Source organism: Eschrichtius robustus, chromosome X (assembly GCF_028021215.1).
Source record: "Eschrichtius robustus isolate mEscRob2 chromosome X, mEscRob2.pri, whole genome shotgun sequence".
Taxonomy (NCBI): Eukaryota; Metazoa; Chordata; class Mammalia; order Artiodactyla; family Eschrichtiidae; genus Eschrichtius; species Eschrichtius robustus.
This window is the reverse complement of record NC_090845.1, coordinates 86,285,917-86,307,546: the sequence shown is the minus strand read 5'-3', so window position 1 is coordinate 86,307,546 and position 21,630 is coordinate 86,285,917. Positions and strand designations below refer to the sequence as shown.

The 21,630-nt window shown below is 37.0% G+C and overlaps 1 protein-coding gene across 2 annotated transcripts in view; it reads right to left on the bottom strand.

Moving 5' to 3' along the window:
* DIAPH2 (diaphanous related formin 2) overlaps nucleotides 1–21,630 on the bottom strand; it is an 859,779-nt gene that overhangs the window by 37,978 nt on the left and 800,171 nt on the right. The gene's annotated exons all lie outside the window — the stretch shown is intronic.

Genomic DNA, 21,630 nt, shown 5'->3' with positions numbered 1-21,630 from the left:
GTCCTTAAAAAGAATGAAAGTGACATCAAAATGGTTCCCTTTGCCCCTTGCCTCTTTTCACTAATGATATGTAACGGCTGCTGAGCCTGCAATAAATGTGTTTGTGTCCAGTCATATTCCCATCATTTTACAGTCCAATCTGATTATTTAAAAAAAAAAAAAAAAAAAAAAAAGGAAAGAATAAGAGCAAAGAAAGCAAGTCACAGGAGATGAGCCCAAGTTCCTGCTTCAAGGCACTGCCTGATATCAGCCTTCACTTTGTACTTCTGCTCGAAGTGCCTGATTTGACAAAGCACACAAAGTCAGCAGACAAGTCGCTTCACCTCCTCTCCAAAACTGTCTGACAGGAGTCAATAATGATTCTTTCACACAGCTACAATCTAACAATTTTAGATGAAAGTCTGAGGGGAAACTTTCTAGCTATTCCTTACAATATTTTATTAAAGAGGGGTGTAGAAATGCATTTGCCTCAGTGGGGCCATTCTCCTCTTCTGGTTCAACTCAATCCATTTTAACAGTTGGCAGTTTCAGTAACAGAAGTTACAGGCTGCCATGCACAGACGCTTTGCATGCGACATGAAAGGAAAGGATTCAGAGATGGAAGCAAAAACGGAAAGAAAAAAAAAAGCAGCCTCTCTTCTATAAAAGAATTTCTTTAGTAACAGCAGCTGGGAAAAATTTCTCTGAGCTTGTGTCCCTTCTCCTACTGCTTTATATAAAGCGGCTACCATACTTTTCTTCCTAGGCTACATCTACTGACAGACTGTCAAAAGCAAACAACTTTCCCCCTTATATTGCAATAATCATCTTCTGTATTTTTAATGCAGTCAAAACAAATTTTCTTATTATAACATCACAGTGACAATCCCCCCTGTATTCCCAATGTAAAATGATATATTTTAAACACGATAATCATAAAAGCAGCCTATCCATAATCACTATTTTTAGGTTAAATAAAATATCAACATTTTAAATTCATGTTTAGGTTAACATTTGCAATTCAGCTTTTTGCAATATTTAAATGGAATTGAATAACTTATGGGAAAAATTTTTTTTAAAAGAACAAAAATTAAAACTGCTTCTTTCTTGACTGGCTTGTCATCCTCACTGCCCACCCACGACCTTCATCATATAATGTTAAAGAAGACCTTGAATTGAAGTTCACCAGATGAGCCCATTATTAACTGTTAGCTATGTCTCTGTGCCCACCAACTGTGACTTACTCAATTTTGAACTTGTACTTAATGATTATTTAGAAAGAAAGTATGTCTATTTTTTATACAATGTGCTGTGATTACTAGGATTAATAGATACAACATAATTTACAAGCTTCTGACACACTGAGATTGTAAATTGGTTAGTGTGGAGGAAGGGGAGGGATCAGGTTCTGTCACTGCATCTTGATACATATAAACTAACTACATATAAACTTGTGCATACAAACTAACTTTGGGTGCAATGATGATGTCTATATCTTTAAATGCCAATCTCCTATAGGCTAGGTCTGAGGGTTTTCTCTTAGGAGAAACAGCTCAGAAAAATAAGTAATTACCAAATATGTAAGTAAATACATAAAATGCCTGCATGTGGAATTAGGAGAAACAGCTGCAATCTTGTTTTGCACCCTCCTCCTCCTTTTAAAACTCCCTGGCTTTAAATTGCTCTAGAGGGGAGGTTAGCTGATACTTTGTAATAAATGGTTACCTTCCCTAAGCATCTCCAGCTTCTACAACATGTTGTGAAGCACCATTACGTTATCCACTCCGGGATTTGGTACAGTTCGCTCCTTCTTAGTCTATCCTTTACCAAGAGAGTGAAAACTGGTCACTCTTTAATCATAAACCTGAAGACTGATTATCCCTGTGCCTTCTCTTAGGCTAAACATTTCCAAACACATGTATGAATCCCTCATCACAGATTCAAGGAAAGGGGAGTTGTCGGTATCACATCAGTTCTCAATTCATGCGGGTCAATAAAGTGTTTTTAAAAACATAGCTATTTTTCAAAGAGCCTCATGAATTTGTATAATAGTTTGGAGATAATGGAACATAGAATCTTAGAACTGGAAGGGAATTTATTGATTATTTCAGTTCAGTCTAACCCTTCATTTTAGAGATGATGATACTGACCTCCAGAGAAGAGAATCAACTTGTCATAAATACCCTGCAATAAAGATACAAAACCAAGAGGCTTAAAGCAGGGAATGGGATGTAAGGTAATGGACCATGTAATCATAATTGTTCTTTCATTTATTGGATAATAGATGATTATGCTTTTAGAAAATAGATATTCATGAAGAAAGATAGCAATAAAATGATAGAACATGATCTTCTGATGGCCCTGTATAATAAACACTCGAAAGAAGTAATTAGGGAGTAACAATAAGTTTAAAGTTCCTGTAATATTATAATACAACATTCAGTGATCCAGCTCTTTGGTACGAAAAAGTTCATTGGATCCTATATATAAATCCTATAATATATGTATATATTATATACATATAAAAACAGATTATAGGAGATATATATACACATATATATACATATATATGTGTGTGTGTGTGTATATATATATACATATATATATATGAGGCATTAGACTTCTACATAGTTAAGATCAAAAAGTTAAAAGCTCTTCAAGCTGTGAATGTAAGTTAGAAAAGTCACTGCATCGCTCTCTCTGGTGATTCCGTCATGTTCCCCATTGTTGATGCAACAGGCTCAAAGCTGCTGGTATCCCGTCAATGTTCAGTGTCATTGCTTTTGTTAATCTCTGTCCTGACCTCCATGTTACTGACATACAGTATGTGCTTTAGTATTCAAGACACTGTTTTCAGGGTTTTGCTATGAGCTGGGTATTTTAATTTAGGTTGACTGGTAATAAAATATAATTCAAAGCCAACTGTCAGGTGAACAAGTTAAACGAGTGCTCGGTTTCATAAAGTCTCTGTTCCCAATTAGTCTCTGGAATCTGAATGAGCTGTACGTCGTCAATAGAAGTATTTAGAACTTGATTAGAAAGCAATACCTTTTTTGCATGCATTCTGTATGCTACTCACTATTGGGTATCTGTTTTAAATGCTAGAAAATGCTGTTCCTTTCACTGACTTCAACTCAAATTCTTTTTCTGAACAATGACCTCCTCATCTTACTCCTGTGAGCCACAAACATGGTGTGACTAGAGCAAAAGGAGATGAATTTTTGCGCATACATGGTTTATGTATATGGATCTCATTACATTAAAGCCACATATCCTATTTCTCAAATATTTACTTTTCCTCCCAAACTCTCCTTTTCTTCTGTTAAACAAGATAGTTTTTCAATTCATCTTTCTGCATGATTCATACCAGCAGCCCCTCCTGCCCCCACCTTAAAATACTGGTGATCATCTGGTATACATTTCCAATCTCAGTAATATTCCAGCAGTCACATAGAAGCTAGCATTGTAATCATCCCAATGCAGTCTTAATAATGTTATATGATGAGTGAGAAAACGTTCTTATAGTTAATATACTTTATTGTACCAATCACCCCTTGATGCTTCCATTTAGTCCTTCTGGTTTGTTTATGATTTTCCATGGCTTACTTCAAAATTTTCCTTGTTTGCATTATGTGTTGTATTATGTAATGCTACGTTAATTTCCTGTTGTAATGGGTCAGCATGCCAACATCATGCACCTCTTTAAATAAAGCTTCAAAATTTTTTATCAGCTCATAAGTTTTATTTAATTGAAATCATTAAAGTAGTAGAGAATCTTGCTGCATGCTTGGATTCCACTTAAATTGCTGGTATAATTTTGAATTGCTTTGTATCAAGTTTTGAAATGCCCTTATAAAGAAATTTTACAGCAACTATATACATTTTTTTTAAGTGAGGAAAAGCAGCACACTTCTTTTTTTCTTCGTTTTTAGGAAGATCTTTCTTAAAAATATGCTGCTTTCTAAAAATCTATGTGATATATTTAAAACTATACTATGAGCCATAACACACAGTGTACCTTCTTTTTGTTGGAAGCTAGCCACTTCAAAGGTACCATGGCAGAAAAGAAAGAGCACTGTCCTAGGCTCTGAAAAGAACTGCGTACTGAACTGATGCCTAGAATAGGGATAATGTTTCAGACCTCAGATGGTTACTATCAAGATCAAGTGAGATCTCACAGATATAGAGAACAAACTAGTGGTTACCAATGGGGATGGGGGGGAGGGGCACTATAGGGGTGGGCAGGGGTAGGAGGTACAAACCACTGGGTGTAAGATAGACTCAAGGATGCATTGCACAACATGGGGAATATAGCCAATATTTTGAAATAACTGTAAATGGATTGTAACCTTGAAAAATTGTATAAAAAATAAAATAAATTAAAAAAAAAAAAGATCAAGTGAGATCTTCTCTGTAGACTGCCAGGCAACAACGTTTGGCACATAGTAGGCATTCAGTTCATTCAGTGTGTTAGTTGCATATAAATCTGAACCTTAGCTATGTGTGCTTAATAAACACATTTCAAATGTATCAACCTTGTGGGGGGGAAACACAACTATCAGCTAACAGGTAGAGTTCAAGAATGAGCTACTGGGGACTTGCCTGGCGGCGCAGTGGTTAAGCATCCGTATGCCAATGCAGTGGACACGGGTTCGATCCCTGGTCTGGGGAGATCCCACTTGCTGCAGAGCAACTAAGCCTGTGTGCCACAACTACTGAGCCTGCACTTTAGAGCCCACGAGCCACAACTACTGAGCCCGCATGCTACAACTACTGAAGCCCATACACCCTAGAGCCCGCGTGCTGCAACTACTGAGCCCACGTGCTGCAACTACTGAAGCCCGCACGCCTAGAGCCCATGCTCTGCAACAAGAGAAGCCAACGCAATAAGAAGCCCGCGCACCGCAATGAAGAGTAGCCCCCGCTCACTGCAACTAGAGAAAGCCCGCAGCAACGGAGACCCAACGCAGCCAAAAAAAAAAAAAAAAAAAAAAAAAATGAGCTACTGAGTATTGAGAGGATGGTAGCGAGAATCAGCAATAGCAAGCTTATACTTTCTGTATTTATTTTGGGGGACAGTACTCATGGTGAGGGGGAATTTAAAACGCAGATTGTCAGGATTTATGCGGAGAAGATCTCCTCTTTCCTCATTACTATAATAAACAGTGATCAAAAAATGCCTCATCAGACTTATGGCAGATAACGAAGGGAAGTACAACTTTAATTACGTCCTTGATTTATAGATAATGTTGCAACATCTCAAACAATGAACATCAAATTTTACCACAATCTCTTTGCAAAGATTTGTGTATGTGTATGTGTTTTAGGGGTGTGATGGGAAATCATTTTTCATTCCATTCTTTTTAAATTAGAATGCACTTAAATAACTGTTCCAGAAAGAAAATGCAAATGAACATTAAACTACTTACATTCCTTTAAATTTTTTTCCAGTATGTGTCAACATACACACATTATTATAGATATAATCAGTGTTTATATACTCTCTTGGGATCTAATTCTTTCACTTAACATTGTTTCATGTACACATTTCTATGAGTTGTCGTGCAATGGCACCACCATCAGACTGTACCTGTTTCCCTACAGTTCCTCCCTCACCTCACTTTGTGCTTAGACGTTCTAATAGATACATGTTGCTACCTTACTGTTATTTTAATTAGAATTTCTTGCTGGTGAAAATTGTGTTTTTCCATGTGATGATTTATCGTGTATTTTTTTTTTACATGTAAACTTCTCTCTCCATCTTTTATTTTCCTGTATGAACTGCCTTGGGAAACACGTCTAGAGGACCCTTACACATTTATTCCAATGTCAACGTAACCAAATTTGTTGATTACTCCACTAAACCTATACAACTAAATGGGATAGCTATATACCTAATCATCGCCCATCTTCCTATGCTTCGAAACCCAATATCCAAATGGTCTCCAAATCCTCTAATAAATCTCTAAATTATTTCCCAATCTATTGTTCTCTCTCTGAGACTACTTGCATCTCCTCACAGTTATTTTTAGAAATCGACTTAGAAAGATAACTAAAATACAAACCCAATTGCGTAACTCAGTCTCCAGTTAATAAATCTTTTATTTCTTACAGGATAAAAATAAACTTTTTGAGCATAGCCTAGAAGGCCTTTGCAATGTAGCCTAATTTCATTTACAGCCCAGCCTCATTTCCCCATTGTTCATATAAATTCTACATTACATCTAACTGTTATATCTAAATGTGCTACTCATTGTTCCTGAATATCCTTCTTGCTTTTCTTCAACCATCCCTTTGCTCATGTCATTTTGCCCCCCCCCCCATTAGGCTCAGGTCCCCTTACTCCCTATTCTACTCCAAATTCCTACGAATATCTTACACATCCTTTAAGTTTCATCTCAAATATGACTGACCTCCTGAAGGCTTTTCTGATATTTCTCAACTGGATATGGCTTCTCCTGTCTGTGAATCCTCAGAGCAGTTTATAGCTTGTTTATTTTCCCAGGTAAGAATTATTTGTATATTTGTTTTATCCCCTGGAATAGCTTATAAGCTGTTAAGAACAGGGGCTCAACTCACATCTTTCTCCCTGCAAATGCTCTGCACATAGTAGGTGTTCTATACATTTTTCTTGAATTGAATATTCTCCAAGGTCTGAAAATCCCTATAACAGCAAGAACTTTGCCACCTACATGGTTGGATCATCCCAACACTCAACATAAATATGGAATGAATAAAAATTAAAAACATGAATGCTTTCAAAGTCATATAATTGGGTAAAAATTAAGAACATGTATATTCTTACCCTCCAAAATCCAAGGCACGCCTCCCCCCTCCCAGTTATGTCTCAGAAAAAAGGAAGCTGTCTTATGTTCAAGTCCTTATACATTCTTTAATTATAAGGAGCTTTATCTAAATTACTATATTTTTTAATATTAAAGTACTCTTTGGAGAACACACATTAGTCTGGGACAAACTCGATTTGAGCTGTAGGTGATTATGGAGGTAAATTTACAGAATTGGGGGGAGGGGTTGGAAACCACAAAATGTAACAAGACCTAAGAATTATTTACAGGGTATGTTCTCAGAGTAAAGTGTTGGATATGATGGTTAAAAAACAAAAAACAATAGCCTTTGAAAGATCACCTAAAATTGCAATTCAGTAAATACCTAAAGATGATAAAAAAAAAGATACATATTTAGAATGAATGGAATAATCAACTGACCTAGTGTTACGCAAAGGGATGTGTGGCTTGGGATAAAAGTGACAGGGATGCTATCATACACCGATTAAAGTGCTGTATCTCTATCTAACAACTTAGACGGACATGAAAGCGACGTGTTCCAGAAAACCGCTAGGTGACTCAAAAATTGGCTCCCGTGCTTATAGAAACACTGATGTCAGAGATATGTGTGAAGAATTTGAACAACACTGTTTTACAAGATGGGATAGTGGGGGGGAAAAGCAATTTTTCTACATGAAGATACCACATTACACCATATGCAAGTTGAATACATCTGTACAATTAAATGAATTTCATATCATAATTAGATATTTTACTATTTCATCTACATTTTTGAGAGGCTATCTATATTCAAAATGGTCAAAAACGTTAAAAAAAATTCTATTAGGAAAATGGGGGCACACCTTAGCCATCATATTTGTTACGTGCTTTTGAATCCAGGGCGGTACACATGGCTCATTTCGGCCACGATAATAGTAAGAGCTGCCACTTAGCATTTGCTGGGTGTCATGGACTTTGTTAAGTGACTTGTACATGCTATATGTCAATGATTCTTCAAACAATCCTACAGGGTAGGTATTAGGAAGCCATTTTACAAATGAGGAGAGTATGCCTCCAGGAAATTAAAACGCTTGCTCAAGATCATGCAGTGAATAACTAGTGGATAAACATGGAGTTTCAAAGTCCATAACCTGAAGTGCCACATCGTACGGCCCCCATAAGCACTGAGCCTGAATTTCTAGGTCCATGACTTTGACAGGATGGTGCTTTATATGAACAATGGTGAAGTCAAAAGCAGGACAAGAACAAGAATTTTTGCAATCCATAAATGCATTACCATCTTCAATACTAACCCTTTTAATACATTTTTTATTTTGAATACATTTTTCAACTAGAAACCTGAAGAATACCACACTCATGATCTGTTTTGCCTCATGATTCTATTTCTGGTGAGCTTCACCAAGGGCTGCTCTATAGAAAGAAATGGTTTGTCCTCCTTTGCTTCCCACCTTCTCTCTGCTAACCATGTGCCTACACAATTCATGGATGAATTGACCCGAATCACTTTACTTTTCAAAATATGCTAGTTCTCTATACTCAGTATTTTGTAATAACCTATAAGGGAAAAGAATCTGAAAAAGAATAGATATATATATGTATAACTAAATCACTTTGCTGTACACCTGAAACTAACACAACATTGTAAATCAACTATACTTCAATAAAATAAATAAATACGCTAGTTCTTCACAACTTCTGGGGTAACTTGTTCCACGAGTCATGTATAGTACCACCCCTTCCCCATTGTTTACTTCCGTAATGTTTCAAGGATATTCCTTAGTTCCAATATTCTCGGCTTTGGTAAACAGGTTTGCACATATCCTATCCAAAGCTTTTATGATTTCATTTGATGGACTCTGAGCATAGCCTCACGGAACCACTATATTTTCCAACAGAAGAGCCCTAATTTTTTTTAGCCTTTCATAACAGGGAATTCTCACTATTTGCCAGTTCATTACAAATGCCTTCTCTGGCCCAATGCAGCAGCAGCAGTATTTTTTTTTTAAAAAGGAGCAGCCATCAGAATTACCTACAATATTTCATCAAGTCTGGAGGCCCTTCATCGTGTACAAAGGAAGCAGAATGTCTTCTGTTTGGATGCCAATCTTTTTCTAGATGCAGACCAGCAGAAATGTTGACCTTTGTGGCCATGGCAACTTCCTGAGCTCATTTTTTCCGGGGACAGCTACCAGTCACTCCTAGATTCCTTTGCAAGATGGGAACGGAGAAGCCAGAAGCCTGCCAGCCTGGGAAGGCAGCCTGGCTTATTTTACTTTCGTTTTTTTTTCTAAATACATTTACCCACACAGAAGCTCATCTGCCACTTCTCGGCCCACTCGTGAACCTCAGGAGAGCTTCCTGCAGTTTACCCCTGGCAGCTTGGCATTTCACTTTCAGTGAACTCAGAACAGCTGAGTGTCAACTGCAAACTCTCTCTCTTCAGTTTCCTTAACTTTTTGACAGAATCAACTACTTCCTTGAAGTAATTAAAGTGATAATGTTTGAAATTGAAGGAGAAATACTAAGTGTAAAATTATCCTCCAATTAAACAAAAATGCCCCACACAGTGATAGTTTTTTTTTTTTTAATTTCACCGTTCTTCACAGTGATGATGAAAAGTAGATCGTAACAGAAGCCTAGATCTAAGACATGCTACTGGCCTCGTATCTCTGAGGGCATAAAAGCGAAGGATTAATCTGCCAAATATCCTAAAATGCATTTACTTTCATTGTCATCAATCCTTCCAATTGGTCCCCCCCAGGTTGCTTTGTAATTCTATATGCCTCTTACATATTTAAAGAGCTTACTGTTTATCATTACTTCATTTTTAAAACTTTTATTTCCTTCTCTAGGAAGCCTTATTAATTTTTATAATACTCCCTTTTCAGATTGTAAAATAAGTAAAATAGATTTTAGTCTTCTCAGATATGCCTCAATGGTATGAAGGCTTACTATGAATTTTAAAAAATCAATTAGCAGAATTCTAATTTTCCCAGAGACGTTTTAACAGAAAATAATGAAGACAAGATTTTAAAATTCTTTTGTAGCTAATTTAGTATGTGAAGAAATAGATTGTGTAATTGCCTTAATATCTACCTTAGTTTTAAGTTCTGACCTGAGCATGGGTTGCTGTGTCATTTAAAGTTCCTGAATGATCCACACAAATCTCATGTTAGAAGTAGACTCAGCAGGATATAATGGAAGGCACACAGAATCTGGACTCAGAGGTCCTAGGCCTACATTTTGCTCAGCCTCATTCAAGCCAGGAAACCAGTAATGAGTCAATCTTTCTAATCCTCAGTCTCTTCACCTGCAAAGTGAGGAGGTCAATTTTTTTTTTTTTTTTTAGAGAATTCTACCTTTCTTTTTTTTTTAATGAATTCAATCCAGTTGTGTTTTTTTAATTTATTTTTATTTATTTATTTATTTATTTATTTATTTATTTATTTATTTATTTATTTATTTATGGCTGTGTTGGGTCTTCGTTTCTGTGCGAGGGCTTTCTCTAGTTGCGGCAAGCAGGGGCCACTCTCCATCGTGGTGTGCGGGCCTCTCACTATCGCGGCCCCCCGTTGCGGGGCGCAGGCTCAGTAATTGTGGCTCACGGGCCTAGTTGCTCTGCGGCATGTGGGATCTTCCCAGACCAGGGCTCGAACCCGTGTCCCCTGCATTGGCAGGCAGATTCTCAACCACTGCGCCACCAGGGAAGCCCCAGGAGGTCAATTTATCTTACTATGTTCACATGTTTCTTGTGAGGCTCAAATAAGGTATTGTAAAAAATTCTTTAAGTAGTTAATAAACAAAGTTTCATTAAAATTGGCTTTATTAACTGCAAGGCTTATCTAAAAATAAACCCTCTTGCAAATGGGCTACTTTGTATCTTTTCTACTGTTGGCTCTCTATTTTATACTATGATCCCTTGAAAAATAGTCATGGCTTTATGGCTGTGCTCATAATTAAAAAAAAAAAAAAAATCTAAGTATTTTTCCATGCCATCTGAACAAGCACAGGAAGAAAGAGCCTTGTTGTTTTCATTTTACCATTTTCTTTTTAGTCCAGGTTCTTCAGCACAAGCCACTCTGATGATGTTTAAAACCAAGATATCAAATGACACTGTCATGATCTGGAAATGTCTGTAAAGTCCAATGGGAAGTCTTAGCAAATGTCAGAGTACCTCTAAGGCAAGGCAGATCCTCAGGATGGATAATGATTCAAGAGTTTAGTACTAAAGATACAGCAGGGTTCCAGGGAAAGGCCTGCTTGAGGCTCAAAGGTCAAGCAGCACAAGTTTAATGCCGAGTAAAGTTAAAGGTCACTTAGCATTGTGATTAGTGATGCTGAATGGGTACAGGGAGATGTAACAGATACAGTCAACTAACACTTCCATTTCGGGAGGTGTCAGAATGGATATTTTCATCCATTCCCCTTCCTTTCTGACAAGTAATTACTTAGAAAAGCCAACGACTGAAAACACATCCTAGGCAGCAGTCAACTGTTTGGTAGTTAGTAGTCTACTGTGGTTGAGTTGCAGTTAAAAGGCATTATAGAGGATGATAACTTACAGACTTTAAGGGAAGAGAAATTATCTCTACACATCTGTTAAGAATGATCCTGGTGTGTCTGTCACTGGCAATTCAATTGTTGATTTTCTTTTAAAGCAAAACAAACACACGCATCAAGACAAACAGAAACCTGGAAGGGGAACTGATCCAAGTGGATGATACTAAAACAAAGGATACACATCATCAAATATGGCAGATGCATAGCGATAAGCACTAAAGGAAGGTGACAAAAATCCCCCCAATAACAATATCCCAATACCACCACCACCACCACCACCACCAAAATATTCCAATAAAAAAAATAAAGGTTCCCCACCATCTGCTTTAAATAAGTATAAGGAATGCTGAGATATACGGTAATGTGTGAAAGTGAACCCTACACGTTCATAATACAAAGGACTTGTTGCGATGGTTAACATAATAAAATCCTTGTAGGGTGATGGCCTATCCTAGGATATAAAGTATGGATATAACTGGAGTGGAACCTAAGGGTGTTTCATGTGGCATCCACAGGGTCCCAATAAGAAAGTGAAATCAAAATGACACATTTGAAAAGGAGAATATATATTTTAATCTCATTTTTGATCTAGTCAGAGCATTGAAGGATTTATCCTCACAGCTAACTGGCTACGCATATGTATACTGTAGTAGCCCTCTAGGGTTTACACAGGTTAGAACTGTAAGCTACTCAAGGATTTTTTTTCTACATCTTTGTATCTTTAACACCTAACATGGGACGTGCCACAAAGCTTGTGGCAAATAAAAGTATGTTGAATTAAACTTATAGAAACTTTGCTCTTACGGGCCTTAGAGTCTTGTATATAGATGGGAAAAATAATTAAAAAACAAGCGAGTGAAAACGGATGCTAGGAATTATAATGAGAGCTACTCTTTTTCATGTCTGTATCTCTGGCATCTAGTGCTGTTCCTGGCATGTGGGCGACCCTTAGGAAATACTGAGCTATCAGTGTGTCACATAGAGAAGGTGAAATGTGATGTGGATCTTGAGAGGTGGGTAGGATTCGAAGATGTTTATTCCCAACCCTTCTTAGCAGCAGTTTCTAATGGAACTGGAGAGGGACATCTCTCCTCTAACCCCATACAAATTTACATGAGTCTCTTCTTTCTTAAAGCATGACCTCTTTTTGATCTTCTTGGGATAGATATGACGTGATATCTATCCCAATTTTCTGGTAGGTCAGGATTGTATAAATCAGAGTTGGAAGTTGGACCAGAGGACAAATACCAGTGAATATCTGTCTTGCTGTAGAAGAGAGCTACTTTTTTTTTTTTTTTAACATCTTTATTGGAGTATAATTGCTCTACAATGTTGTGTTACTTTCTGCTGTATAACAAAGTGAACCAGCTATATGCATACGTATATCCCCATATCCCCTCTCTCTCTTGCGAGAGAGCTACTTTTGATTTTAAATCCTTGTGGTTTCATGCTATTTAAGTATGTATTTTGTTGGTGAAATTTTTACTTTGTTCTTGGTGATATTAATTCAGCAGACATTTACTGTGTCTACCATGCACATGGAAACAAAAAGTGAATTCATAAAATAGAGATGTAATACTATAGGTTGAATTGAATTTTTTAACTTTTATTTTATTTTTTAATTTAATTTAATTTTTACTGAAGTATAGTTGATTTACAATGTTGTGTTTTATATATATATATATATATATATATATATATATATATATATTCTTTTTCAGATTCTTTTCCCTTATAGGTTATTACAAAACACTGAGTATAGTTCCCTGTGCTATACAGTAGGTCCTTGTTGGTTATCTATTTTATATATAGTAGTGTATATATGTTAATCCCAAACTTCTCATTTATCCCCCAACATGATTTTTACATTTTTTAAAAGTTTTGAATGTCTCTATTTATGGTAAATTATTTGAGCCATTGTGACTGTTTTTAGGGTTTCTTTTCCCCCCAGTATCTGTCCTTTTTTTATATTTCTAGATCAGTTCAACTGAAGAACACCCTGACATGGCAAGGAGAGTTGTGTAAAACATTATTTACAACAACTTATTACTGCAAATCAGAGTTGTCTCAATATGGTACAGTAATAAATCAGATGTAATTTTGATGCTGAATCTGATGTAATACAGGAGCTGTAACGAATAATCCCCAATTTTACACTTTTTAGTTTGAAGCCGTCTGTTTTCACCACCTCCTAGTAAATAAATGTTCTACCTTTGAACACACACGTTTATTCTAATAAAATACCACTCTTATCCTGCTTAGCCAGAAGATTTTATTTGGAAAAGTTTTCTCTGCATAAAAGAAAAAGTGTTTGAAAACCACTGCTCTAGTCTCTTTACTCCAAATGGCTCCCAGAGGTCACTTTCTAAAACCCCAAATTTGATCATGGCCCTCTTCTGCTTAAAACCTGTCAGTGGACCCTACACCATATAAAAGTTCAAACTCCTTTGTGTCAGAACCCTTCTCGGCTGCTGCCCAACTCCCCAGCCTCATCTCTCACCTTGCCTCTTCACATCTGTACCTCAAGCCATATACTTTTTTTTCCCCAAACCATACACTTTTCATTTTTTGCAGTTCTAGGACCGTGGCAAAGCCTCCATTTCTCTCAGCTTTTTAAAGAGCTGTGCCCCAAACCTCAGATACTGACTACCCACTCTGGCCTCCTTGTCTACTAGGAAAACCACTTTTTATCCTTCAAAGTTCAACCTAAATATAAAGCCTTCCCTGATCACCTGCTTCCCTTCTCCCACTAAGAGTTGAGTCTTTCTTCCATTGCATTCACCCAGCAACCCGTATACACCGTTATCCAGCTCAAAAGATTTTAACGTGATTATTTGTTTCCACCTTAGTCTCTCCCACTAGACTGTCAGTTATATGAGGATAGTGATGTGTCCTGTCATATCTTTGAATCCTTGCTACTTAGGACAGAATCTGGTTCACAGATGTTACGTAATACAATACTTACTTAACTAAATAAAAAGTGACTAACTCAGAATTCTTCAGTTTCCCAGGGACTAGGGTTGATGTTTACTTTTGTTAAGCAAACTCCTTCCCCATAGATAATCTAAAATTAATAGTATAAATAAGATTATAAGGAGAATATTTAAAATGCTTAAGAGAACAAACTTTTCAAATCCCCTCAAGTACTTTATAAGCATCAATTCACATACAATTGATATGCTAATTACAATTTAGCTCTATTTGTTCATTAAAACTGGGTCCTTAAGGACCTCTACTAATGTTTGAATGACTGAATCTTGTTAACTTAGCTGAAGCTCCTGAACATACTAGACATAAATAAACATGCATTTCCTTAAAATTATTCCATAATTCCAATAATTTTCCCTAAATCAAAACGGCCTTTCTCATTTTGCAAGACGCTTTATTAACTACTGTTTCACTTCATTTTATGATACTACTTAAGTCCATTCATTGTTACTTTAAGGATTAAAAAAATATCCACAATGGTATTGGTAGAGGCTTTCTATTATATATTATAAAGCCAAATTCCTTGGCATGAAATAGAAGCCCTTTACCATCTACCACCTGTTCATTCTCTCCTATGTAGCCCAACCGTGTATCCTACCATTCCCTACAACTAGCCCTACAGTCCAGTTACAACTCCTTGACTTTCTTGAAGGATGCTGGGTCTTTTCATGACATCATCTTTTTATACATATTGTTGCTTATTTCTGTAATGCCCTTTGCATACTCATGACCATGAATTCACTTATTAACTCCAATATCTATTTTCCCATGCCTCAAAAGACAGCTCCATAAGAAAGCTTTTTGGTCACCTAAGACAATGTTAGTCGCCCATTTCTCTGTGTTCCCAGAGCATTTTGTTGAGACGTATATTATTTATGACAATATATTATATATTTATGTCTACCTCCATTTGAATGAGGTCTTTGAGTGCAGAGACTGCATGCTATTCATCTTTCCATCCCCAGCATCCAGCATTGAATCTGGCACAAAGAAGGCACTGTAGTGAGTTGAATTGTGTCCCCCAAAAAGATACGTTGTAGTCCTAACCTGCATTACCTGCGAATGTGACCTTATTTGGAAATAAGTTCTTTGCAGATGGAATCAAATTAAGATGAGGTCATACTGGATTAGGGCAGGCTTTACATCCAATGACTGGCATCCTTATTAGGAGAAAGAGATTTGGAACACAAAGCCTCAGAGGACACACAGAGGGAAGAAGGCCATGTGACAACAAAGGCAGAAATTAGAGTGATGCAGCTGCAAGCCAAGGAATGCCAAGGATTGCTGGCAACCACCAGATGCTAGCAGTGAGATATGCAGCAGATTCTTCCCTCAGAGCCCCCCAAAGGAACCAGCCCTGCTGCTACCTTGATTTTGTATTTCTAGCCTCTAGAACTGTGAGAGAATAAACCTCTAGTTTTGCCACCCAGTTTGTGGCAATACATTATGGCAGCCCTGGGAAACTAATATAGCACCCAATATATTTTTATTGAATAAATAAGTAAGTGGATGATGAATGACTTAACAGAGGCGATCCCTTTACTCGGTAGAGGATCTATGTCCAATGAATTCTCCAAAGCGTCTATTCTTCTCTGCCAGCTACGAGTCTCAGTAAGCATATGGAGAGTCCCTTTACAACTTCCATACATGTTTAATTCCAAGATGATTCTGGCTGGAAGGAAGGGAACAGACATAAAACCCATGGAAAATTGACTGCTTCTCTCTACCATCATATCCACTGGGAATAGAGCAGAGATCTCGAAGCCACAGCTGAAATATTTAGGATCATGATTCACCCAATGCAACTGCTTCTCTGTTGTGGGATATTCCCTTTGAAGTTTTGGTTGGTGTTCTGTGCTCTAAAATGGGATATACAGTGCTGGAATGCTCATGTGAAAGTTCCTGAGTCCGCAGTAGAATGGTAGAGTCATGAGGATGGTTGCTATTACTGCTGTTGCCCACAAAACCTATTTTAGGGGAAGTTTACAACAAAAATGACAGTAATGCACACAGTAGATCTACATATAAAACCGGGTAAAATGTTACTTCTCTAGCCATTTCATTAACACGGCCTTTGCTATACAAGCGTAACCACCTTCTACAGTCACAGAAAGCTTTATCATTTATGAAACGCTTTGACACAGTCTTATTTAAAATACAAATAAAATCACCTTTTATTCGTTTTTTTTCATTAAAAAATTCCTTTTCTACCTTACAGTCTTTTTCCTACACTAACACTGATTTCCAGGTTTTTTACCTGAAGTCCTTTTCTTCATCGCTGTTTCTCATTTTCGTAATAAGGTTTTCTCCCACTCACCCTACTTACAACTATAGTCAATCACATTGACTATAATGATGTCTCTGCAAAAATATTTCAACTTCCACCTTGTAGCTAGCTCTCTCTTCTTACCTCCCTCACTTAAAAACCATACAGTGAAATAAAACACGGAATTGAAGGTAAAGGAAGATTGCATTTCATAAAGGTTGCCATATAACTGCATTTCTGAAGATCTCGTTTGCAGCCAACGGACATGCAAATGTTTCTTTGTTGGTGCTAGAGCTATCATCATACAGAAGTATTAGAACTCAATGAGATCCAAATTCTTCCTCTCTTCCAGGGACCAGTTTAAGTCAAAACAGACACAGATGAGTAATGACAGAGTGTAAGCCCAGAAAAGAGACACACGCTAATGATGCAGACACTAGAAACATAGACTGTAAAGCATCAAAGAAACACATACCAAATGTCCCACCAGCCTGTTTTTTTAAGCCTCTTCAGGAAGGCCTTGGCTGGGAACAACTTATACTCTTCTGTCTGACGAACCCCAACACAAATGCTGAGAGATATACAGCTGCCTTGTTGGGAGAGCTCTACTAGATTTATAGTGGCTCTTGGTCTGGAAGACCTGTGTGGAACAGACTAGTTTTGGGGCCACTGTTTTAAGTAGCTAGGAGGTGTCAGCCATTATTTGACTTTACTTACGTCGCACACACTTAGGGTAAGTGCTATCACTTACTTTGTGCCAGGAACTATTTTAAGCATGTTACAAATATACATTTACTTAACTTCAGAACTCTATAAATTAGATAATCTGATTATCTCCAGATTATAGAGGAGGAAAATGTGGCACAGAGAAGTCAAACAACTCACCCAAGTCGTACAACTATTGAGCTGCAGGGCTAGGATTCGAATCCAGGGAGCCTTTTCTCTGTAGTCCAAGCAGTAACCACTATCCATCCTGCCGTTCACTAATTTCTTGAGCCGTCTAGACTACTGTGGTTCCAGAGGAGGGAACCTCTTTAGCCTTTCTCAGTTTCTTGGATTATGGGTTAGTTTCAGGATCCCATTGGACTTCATGATTTACTCAGTGTTTAAGGTGTGAGAAAGCTTCTAGCAGGTACCTCTGGAATGTATGAGAGAGGGGTGTAGTCTTTGTCTTCCGAGAGCTCGAAAATGAGTTAATCATAAAGGCCACATGTAGACCAAAGAAAAACTTAAGGACCTTTACAAAGCTTTCTATGCATCAAGAGATTGCTCAGGGACTGAGAGGCATGGAAGCAAGGGATTTGGATTCTGCGCCACAATTCTCCTCTAGGCTAGACGTAGTGTCTGAGGCAATCACTAGGCGTCCTGCTATGGATCCTATATGTCTGATTACAGAAAGATGTACCATTTGAGACTGATTTCGCCAGCTGACTATGTCTCTGCTAGCTTCCACCGTGAGAGGAGGAGCTCTATAATTGTAATTGAGCCTGTAATTGAGCTACATACACCCTAGTAGTATACCAAAGGGAGGGTGGCAAATGTGAAGATGCATTCTAACATTTATGTATTCACATACATAATATATGTGTGTGTATATATATATATATATATATATATATACAAGTATACATATACATAGGCACATATACATATATACACATACACCAATATATAACTAGAAATTGCTGAGAGTTTACTCTATGCCAGGCTCTGTACTGAATGCTTCATGTGAATTATTCTGTTCATCATCACATCAAGCCTGTAATATAGGTATCATTATTTATCCCCGTTGACAGATGAGAAAACGGAGGTACAAAGAAGTAAAGTCAGTTAGTAAGTGGGAATTGTCAGGATACAAATCCAGGCTGCTGGCACCACAGCCATATAATCTATCGCATATAATTTGAGTTAGGCCTTATGCTTTATCGTACTTTCTTAAAACTCTTTTACTTTTACATCTTCCCAACCATTTTTTTGACCTACTCATTAAATAAAGTCTTTTAAAGTCAGCCAGAGAATAGAGTTGCAGATTCAGTAAAATGTCAAAAGTTGCAATATAGTGTTTCAGCACTGGGCCACACTGGACTTGAATATTTTCCCTCTTAATTTTTCTATTTCAGGTTTAAACAACTGCTGCATATATAATATCCCCTGTAAAAAGTCCATTGTGTTTGTAATTAAGGGAGTCTTAGAAGTTGAAGGCAACAAAATTTATTGTTGCCATGGGAAAAAAAAAATCCTTATCAACACAGAGTATGGTAAAAATGCCTGGTTTATTGGCTGATCTGTGATATGTGAACAACATCCAATTCTCTGTTATGTTTAACAAGGAAAAAAAATCAAATGCTATGAAAATGTTGTGAATATATAATTATCTTAATTAGGATGTATTTTGAAGCAGTAAATTTCACATCCTTGGCACATGGTGATAAGCTGATACATGTGCAAGGCAATTATATAACCAAAATTAAAATATATTCAGTGCACAAAACAGTAGTAAGAATAACATAAATCCAGGTCCATTATTTTGGAAAGAAACATAGTATTATGAGCTGAATTGTGTCCCTCCAAATTCCTGTGTTGAAGCCCTAACCCCTAGTACCCCAGAATGTGACTGTATTTGGAGAGTGGGCCTTTAAAGAAGTAATTAAATTAAAATGGGGCTGTTAGGGTGGGCCCTAACCCAGTATGACTGGTGTCCTTATAAGAAAAGGAAATTAGGACAGAGGCAACACAAAGTAACGACCATGTGAGGACACAGCAAGATGGCAGCCATCTGCAAGCCAAGGGGAGAGGCCACAGAAGAAACCAAACCTGCCAACACCTTGATCTTGGACTTCTAACCTCCAGAACTGTGAGGAAGTAAATTTCCGTTGTTTAAGCTGTGCTATTTGTTACAGAAACCCTAGTAAATGAATACACATAGTAATGATTAAGAAGTCAACAACTATTACTAGTTCTTTGAAATTCTATGATTTAGAAGTTCTAATTTTGGGGGGGTTCTTCAGATAGGAACACATACATTGCTTTTCCATATGGAGTTGTATTATCATTAAAAGAAAAAACTCTAGCCATCTTGAGATTTTCTTTTTACTTTATCTTATGGGAAAGAAATTTATACTTTCAAAAAGAAAACTGTGAAGAGTGAAATGGATTAGATGCTATATTTTGAGGTGGTGGTTCCAGAGCATAAAAACCTATTCCTTAAGAGTAGGTATTCTCAAATATAATTTAGCCCCGAATGTTAATGATTCCATCCACTGGAAGTCCACTATTTAACTGAGGCTGTATTAATTGCTGATTCAATTTATTATCTATTTATTTACAATGTTGACTTCCTGATTTTTCATGTAAACTTTTCACATTCTCTTCTCTAGATATGTACAAACAAAATAACTTAGTAAGGTTAAGATGTCTAGCTTTTTCATTCCCATGGAATGCCGTATATAGTAGGAGCTCAATAAATTTGCATCCATAAATGAATGAAATTTTCCCCCCTTAAGTGATTTTGTAAGTTCCTACACTCAAAATTATTGAGTTCATAGCTTGGGAGAAAATGCAAAGATCATCTAGTCCAACAACCTCATTTCATGCAAGGGGAGACTGCTGATGCCTAGACAGCCTTAGTGACCAGATCAAGGTCACATGGTTATGGACTAAAATTAGACTTCTGTAAGTCTTAGTAAGTCTAAGTCTATACACTTGCCATGATCACTAGCTGAGTCAGTGCTACTTTCACAAATCGTAAGTCGGAAATGTTTCATACATAACTGTGGACCATTTGCCTCACTTTCCAGACTTCATGCTATAATTTTTTGGCTTTTACCTTCACAACGCCATTTCTAGAGAATGGGGAGATGGAAAATAGGGATTAAAAAAAAAAATGTCTTAGGAAGGAAGTTATACGTAGAATAGGCAGTATGGGAGACTCTATGCTTTGGGAATAACCAGAGTTGAGAAATCCACCTTGGGACTTCTGAAAATAGCCACTGGATTAAACAAATTATGGAGAAAAAAATTAAAAAAATAAACAACTTACCATGACACACATGTTTTACTGAATCATAACAATGCAAATATTAGTTTTAAAATTCATACAATCAGACAATAACCAGGAAGTGTTACTGATCTAGTTTATTATCATTTGCGGATGTGACAAACTCGAAACCAGGCTTCGGCTGCCCAGATTGGTGTTACCAGGCAAAATTGCAAAGTAGGTGGCCTTCTACCTATTTTTAGGCACTCCTTCCCTGCCTTTTAGTGGATGTACAGGGCCCTCTTGCTACTTATAATTCCCTAGTATAGGGGCCCAAAGAGCCACTCTCACCTCTAACCCTAACCCTTTCACCAAATAACCCTTGCTCTACATTACTTCTCCCATTCTCCCTGCTCCACAACAAAATATTCTATTCACTTACAAACCAAAAAGTAGTCAGAGTGGAGTAATTAATATGGAGGTGTAAAATATTGATAGCGATACTCTTACTTGTGTTTTATAGGAAGATCTTATTTAACTAAATGCAGCCTGAATTGGTAGAGGACCTGTGGGAGGTCTTTTTGGGGAGATGAATCTTCCCAATTGCCCTTACCTATCCCTCCTTAGAGGAAAGATTCGTAAGAACTTCATATGCCATTAAGAACTCTTTTCTAGACTTTTGGGCTCAGAGTTACTTAGGTGGTGGTGTCATATGCATGGTAGTGGGAGATGGCTATGAGGCAGAATGTAAGAAACAAAAGTACTCAACACGCAGCAAAATGCTCTTAGTTTAAAATCCCATGGAAGAAATATTGCTCAACTCGGAATGAACAAGCAATTGTCTGAAATCTGTATATGAAAGATAAGATTTTCCTTAACTTATTATATAATACTTCTTTTTGAAATGGCCATTCTATGTTTAAATTAAAATTTGAGAGTTTGAGTGTTTTTCTTTGACATTCAAAAATAGGTCTTTATTTGAAAACATACTTAGGTATTATTTTGAGTTTTTCTTTTTCTTAGAGGAAATTAAAAAGGAAAATATGCATGTGTAC